This window comes from Chrysochloris asiatica, unplaced genomic scaffold, assembly GCF_000296735.1.
Source record: "Chrysochloris asiatica unplaced genomic scaffold, ChrAsi1.0 scaffold00125, whole genome shotgun sequence".
Classification (NCBI taxonomy): Eukaryota; Metazoa; Chordata; class Mammalia; order Afrosoricida; family Chrysochloridae; genus Chrysochloris; species Chrysochloris asiatica.
The window spans coordinates 8,957,653-8,964,013 of NW_006408643.1; the positions used below are offsets into that span (position 1 = coordinate 8,957,653).

The window sequence follows — 6,361 nt, forward strand, 5'->3', positions numbered from 1 at the left end:
ACTAAAAACTGAAGACTGAAGAGTTGTGGGATGACATCAAGACCATGATACAGGAAGAACGTAAAAGGTCATTAAGAAGACAAGAAAGAAGGAAAAGGTCAAAATGAATGTCAGAAGAGACTCTGAAATTTGCTCTCCAATGCAAAATGCTGAAGCAAGTGGAAGAAATTAGGAGGTAAAAGACCAGAATAGAAAAATTCAATGGGCATCTCAATAAGACAAAGTAAAATATTATAACGAAATGTGCAAAAACCTGGAGTCAGAAAATCAAAAGAGAACAAGCTGAAAGACTGAAATAAAAATTCAAGCCTCAACTTGTAATATTATAGGACTCTATGGGCAAAATCTTGAAAGATACAGAAAACACCAATAGAAGATGGGAGGGATACACAGAGTCACTGTACTAAGAAGAAATGGTCTATGTACAGCCATTTCAAGAGGTGCCATGTGATCAAAAGCCAATGATATTGAAGAAAGAAGTCCAAGGTGCATTTAAGGCATGGCTAAGAACAAGAGTCCAGGAATTAATGGATTACGAATTGAAATATTTAAAAAAAAAACAACTAATGCATCACTGGAGGCACTCACTCATCTATGCCAAGAAATTTTGGAGGACAGCTTCCTGGCCATCTGATTGGAAAAGATCCATATTCTTGCCCTTTCCAAAGAGAGGTGACCTAACTGAATGGGGTAATCATCGAACAATATCATTAATATCACATGCAAGTAAAATTTTGCTAAAGATACTTTAAAAATGGCTGCTGCCATACACTGACCGGGACATGCCAGAGGTTCAAGCTGGATTCAGACAGACATGTAGAATAGCGGATATCATTGCTGACCTCAGATGGATCTTGGCTGAAAGCAGAGAATACCAGAAAGATGTTTACCTGTGCTTTATTGACTACGCAAAGGCTTTCAATTGTGTGGATCACGACAAGCTACGAGCAACATTGCAGAGAATGAATATTCTGGTACACTTAATTGTGCTCATAAGGAGCTGTACCTAGATCAAGAGGCAATCATTCAAAAAGAACAAGAAAACACTGAATGGTTTAAAATTAGGAAATGTGTGTGTCAGTTTTGTCTTCTTTCACAATACTTATTTAATCTGTATGCTAAGCAAATAATTTAAAAACCTGGATCATATGAAGAAGAACATGGCATCAGAATTGGAGGAAGACTCGTTGGCAATCTGTGATATGCAGATAATACACTCATGCTTGCTGAAAGAGAAGAGGATTTAAAATATTTACCAAGAAAGATCAAAGAATCCAGTCTTTGATATGAATTGCATCTCAATGTAAAGAAAACAAAAATCCTCATCACTGGATCAATAAATAACATCAAGATAAATGGAGAAAAGTTTGAAGTTGTAAAAACTTTATTTTGTTCTGATCAACCTTCAACATTCATAGAAACGACAGTCAAGAAACAAAAGGACGTATTGCATTAGGCAAATCTGCTGCACAAGACCTCTTTAAAGTGTTCAAGAGCAAAGATGTCAGCTTGAGAACTAAGGTGCACCTGACCCAAGCCATGGTATTTTTAATAGCCTCATATGCATGTGAAAGTTGAACAATGGGTAAGAATCACTGTAGAAAAGTTGATGCATTTGAGTTATGTTTTGGAGGAGAATATTAAAAGTACCATGGACTGCCAGAAGAACAAACAAATCTGTGTTGGAAGAAGTACAGCCAGAGTGTTCCCTAGAAGTCAGGGTAGCCAGGCTTCATCTCTCATACTTTGGACATTTTATCTATCAGGAGACACCAATCCCTGGAGAAGGACATAATGCCTGGTAAAGTGGAGAGTCATTGTAAAAGGAAGACCCCCAACAAGATGGATTGGCATGGTAGCCACAGCAATGGACTCAAGAGCAGCGACAATTGTGAGATTGGTGCAGAATGCCGCAGTGTTTCATTCTGTTGTGCATCAGGTCACACATCTAGTTCTGGTCTCAGAGTCGTGGTGATTGATGTTCACCTGCTCCATTGATCCATTGGACTTGATTCCAAGCATCTTCCATTTTCATCACTCTTCTTCCTTCTGCACATGGAGAGGCCAAACCGTTACACTGTCATTCATGAGCTTTTAAGATCTCAGATGCTGCCCACCAAAGCAGGATGTAGAACATTGTCTTTGTGGATTATATTATTGACCATGCTGTTCTCTAAGACTATGGTCCTGAGCACCCAGGTCAGCAACTCATTGCACCAAGGCTTCTTTCAATCTGGAGAGTAGTTGTTGAATGCCATCGAGTTGGTTCTGACTCATAGCGACCCTGTATAGGGTTTCTGAAGAATGTCTGGTGGGTTTGAACCACCAGCCTTGAGGTTAATAGTCCCATGCTTATCCTACAGTGCCACATCTGAAGCAGTCACCTTAAAACGATAACTCAAAGTTCATACGATTGTGAACACAATTTTAATTTTTCTTGAGACAAATACACTTGAGCCATCAGGAGATGAGTATCTGGAGAAGAAGAATTGTGTTCTGGGTAAAGTTTCTTCAATATCATCTGATAACTATTTCACTTTTGCTATTAGGAAAGCAGCTTTCGCAAGACCTGATACAGTTCTTAAAAATAGTTAAGGTACAATGTCTGAGAAATGGAGAACTCACAGGCTGCATTGGACAGAAATTCAGATATACTGTAATAATGCCTAGTAAAATCAGAATTAATTTGACTTCTCAAAATACTGTATGCCGAGTGGTAAACCTTCTGGATGTGAAGTGAAAACTGAGGGTCCAGGACATCATTTAATAAATCAATAACTTTTTAAAAAAAGTTTTATTGTGATTTGAGTGAAAGTTTACAGGGCAGATCATCAGTTTTATCCTCAACAAATCATATACTTTGTCTCATTACAATGATTATAACCACCCACCATCAATTAACAGTATTTCTCTCTATTCATTTTAGCTCTCTCTCTCTCTCTCTCTTTTTTTAAACACTCAAGGAATATACAATAATTTAAACCACCAAAAGACACATTCTGGCTGCCAGCTGCTCTCAGTCCCTCTCTTTCCATGAATCTAGAGTTCTCAGCTGCTCCCTCTCTCCATGTCCCCATTTCTGCCTCTTCTCTGGATAAGGTCCCACATTCCTCTTGTGCTCTTCTCCCTTGATGGTCTTAGGGTCCTTGGTTTCCGGACTGTAAGATTAACTACTCCCCCCTTTTTGTTACAAAACTTCTACCTTTACTGTTGTGACAGTCACAATTAGTCATGATAACAATTACTCATTATTGAATCATAAGAATCTTATCCCCATTTCTTTTCACCAGACCTGTGTAGACAACATGAAAACCATTTAGTGGGTACTCTATCTTCCCCTGCATACTCTAAAACTAAAGTCCCTCTTGAAAACTTGTAAGCCAGTCACTTTGTGCCTTTATCGCCCCCTCATTTTAGGTAGCCAATGTCTAAGTTGCCCATCCCTATCTAACCAGTACAGAGTGGATAGCATTGATACTGAATGTGAAGACTCCTTCCCTCTATGTTGGTATTTTGAGCTACTACATCCGTGGGTATAAGTCAAGTTCATCAAATTGCAGCAATTTGCTCTCATTTCTGTTATTAAATTTTTTTTTTTTTATTGTCCTCTAGTCAAGTTCTGACTATTGAGCCATCAAGGCTATGTCAAATGGGTACTATCTGCAAGTTTGGGTGTTGCTGTACGTCTCTCTCTCACTTCATATCAGCTGAATGCTTCACTCTCAGTTCTAGCCCTCTGTGGCTATGTCCTTGTCCATGGGCTCAGGAATCCCCAGGTCTCACCACACTTCATACCAACCAGTATTTTCTCTTCTCTCTCTCATCTCCAGGTCAACGGGAATCAATGGACTGTGGTTGAACTCAGCCCATTTCTTCATTGCTGCCTTTCCCCCTCTTCCACTCACCAGTAAACCAGTGTGGTCGCCAGCAAGCATACATGCCTGCTCTTGTGTTCCCTTTGAGTTTCAGTCTTATAGGGGGGTAAATCAATAACTTCTTGTCATTTATTTATCTTCATTGCTAGAAATGAATGCAAATATGTTAATTCCACAGATTTTCCAATAGACTGCTGAATTTCACTAAGGAATTCTAGCTGCTGATCTGCATCCTGTAATTGCTGTTCCATGAACTGACATTGGATAAATCCAACTAGTGTAGAAACACTGTCTCATCAAGTGTCATTGCGGTCTTATACCACTGTAATAAGGAGTTCTGGTAGCACAGTGGATTACAAGGTGAGCAGTTCCAATCTACCAACTGACCTGCAGGAGAAAGATGAGGCTTTGTGCTTCTGTAAAGACTTACAGCCTTGGAAAACCTTTACAGGGTCGCTATGTGTCAGAAGTGGCTCTGTGGCACACCATCACCACCACCATCACCACCACCATGCTTATTTCATTTTGCCTTGCAAACTCATTTGGTATCCAAGTTCTGAGCAAATTCTGAATGATGAAGGCTTAAGCTAAAACCTTTTTCTAATGATGTCTGAATATTTTAAAGAATCAGCTGATTATGTTCACAAGTTCTGTGGAAGGCTTCTGTAATCTTATAAAAAGTGAGCCTTCTGTGGTTCCCTGATCTCCACTGCATTCCCTAAGTTTTTCAGCATAGAGGTAGCCTTCTCTAAATCTCTCTTTGAACACAAATAGCAAAAAGCCAGCATTCTTAGTGCATCCACTTTTGATTATCTTGTAGCATTAGCCTTTGTGCTGTCTCAACGGTCTGGTCCCAATCCTGCAAGGTTACTTGTAATTTCATTTTCCTTACAAATTGGGAAGTTCACAACCATCTGGTTTACCGTCTCCAGAGCACCTGAGTAATTTTGATCCATCTACGGCATCGTAACTTACCTGCTGTTGTTACTGCTAAGTGCTGTTGAGTCGGTTCCGACTCATAGCCACCGTGTATAGGGTTTCCGAGGAGCACTTGGTGAGCTTGTGCAGGAGCACTGACCTTGCGGTTCAAACCAACTTTGCAGTCCAATGCATTAACCCACAGCACCACACCAGTACTCCATACCTTCTCTAAGAGGGCAAAAATGTCATATCCATGTGGTACTCTCTCTTCAAAATACCTTAGTGTTTTTTCAGTGTAAGGTTCTTTTCCTCTTGTAACATCAAACCGTGTTCTCAAAACTTGCCCCTACTTGCTGGAGACTTTAGATCCAGAGAAGGAGAGCGACTGTGTGCTGAAGACCTGGGGTTATGGGAGAAGGATTGCAGGGTATACCCTTTGGTTGGTTGATGATGCATGGAGGGAATTGTAACCATGGCAATGAGACGATATACAATAGAATGAATGTAAAACTAATGTTCTCCCATGTAAACTATCACATAATTCACAACAAAACATGTAAGAAAAAAAAAACAAAACTTGCCCCTACTTCTTTACTACCACTTGACATTTGAATCATTCTGTCAACATATTCTCGAACCTGATGGAGACTTTATCTGCCACCGAGATAGATCCACCTGAGAGGAAGCTTTCTGTTCAGCTCCTTTCCGTACCTCCCTCACTCTGGCATCAGATTCTAGAACAGCTCCTTTATCAGGATTAGGATTCATTTTATGGGCATACATCAGTGCAATTAGAGAACCAAGTGGCATATCTTGTTTATTTTTAATAGCTTGAAGTGCTTCTTGAATTTTACATTCCATTAATGTGCCAAGTTGTTGCTGTTAAATGCCATCTGGTTGATTCCGACCCATAGCGACCCTGTATAGGGTTTCCAAGGAGCTGCTGGTGAGCTTGAACCACCAACCTTGTGGTTCAAATGACTTTACAGTCTGACACATTAGCCCACAGCGCCACATGTGCCATAGGCATGGTAAAACCTGAAGACTGGCTCACTGCCTGTTGTAATTCCTCACTGGCAACAATCAGCACATGGTGGAGATATCTCTCTTGACAATAGTAATTAATCAAAGTCTTCAGCCCCAGCGAGCCCATGATTCCCCTGAGACTGGACCTTCCCACAGTCCAGCGGAAGAGCCAGGGAGCAGGGCTCCACTTTGAGGCTCAAATCCCAAAATGTTCTTTTTGATGATGAATGTGATGCCATTCCTCTTCAATTTGTCATTCTTAGCAGAGTAAACCATGTGATTTTCAGATTCAAAGTGGCCAATACCAGTCCATTTCAGCTCCCCAGTGCCTAGAATATTGATCTTTATGCATTCCATTTCACTTTTGACAACTTCTAATTTTCCTAGATTTATATTTCATACATTCCATGTTCCAATTATTAGTGGATGTTTGCACCTTCTTATTTACTTAATTATACTTAGACTCTTTGGTCCTTTTTTGTTTTCACTAAAATGCACATTATCCTTTTAAAGGTAAGTTTTCAATTCCGTAGTACTAG

The 6,361-nt window shown here is 40.0% G+C and overlaps 1 pseudogene; it reads right to left on the minus strand.

Annotated features, from left to right (window-relative positions):
* Window positions 1-2,398: 2,398 nt before the first annotated feature.
* Window positions 2,399-5,949, minus strand: LOC102836222 (annotated as a pseudogene).
* Window positions 5,950-6,361: the final 412 nt, after the last annotated feature.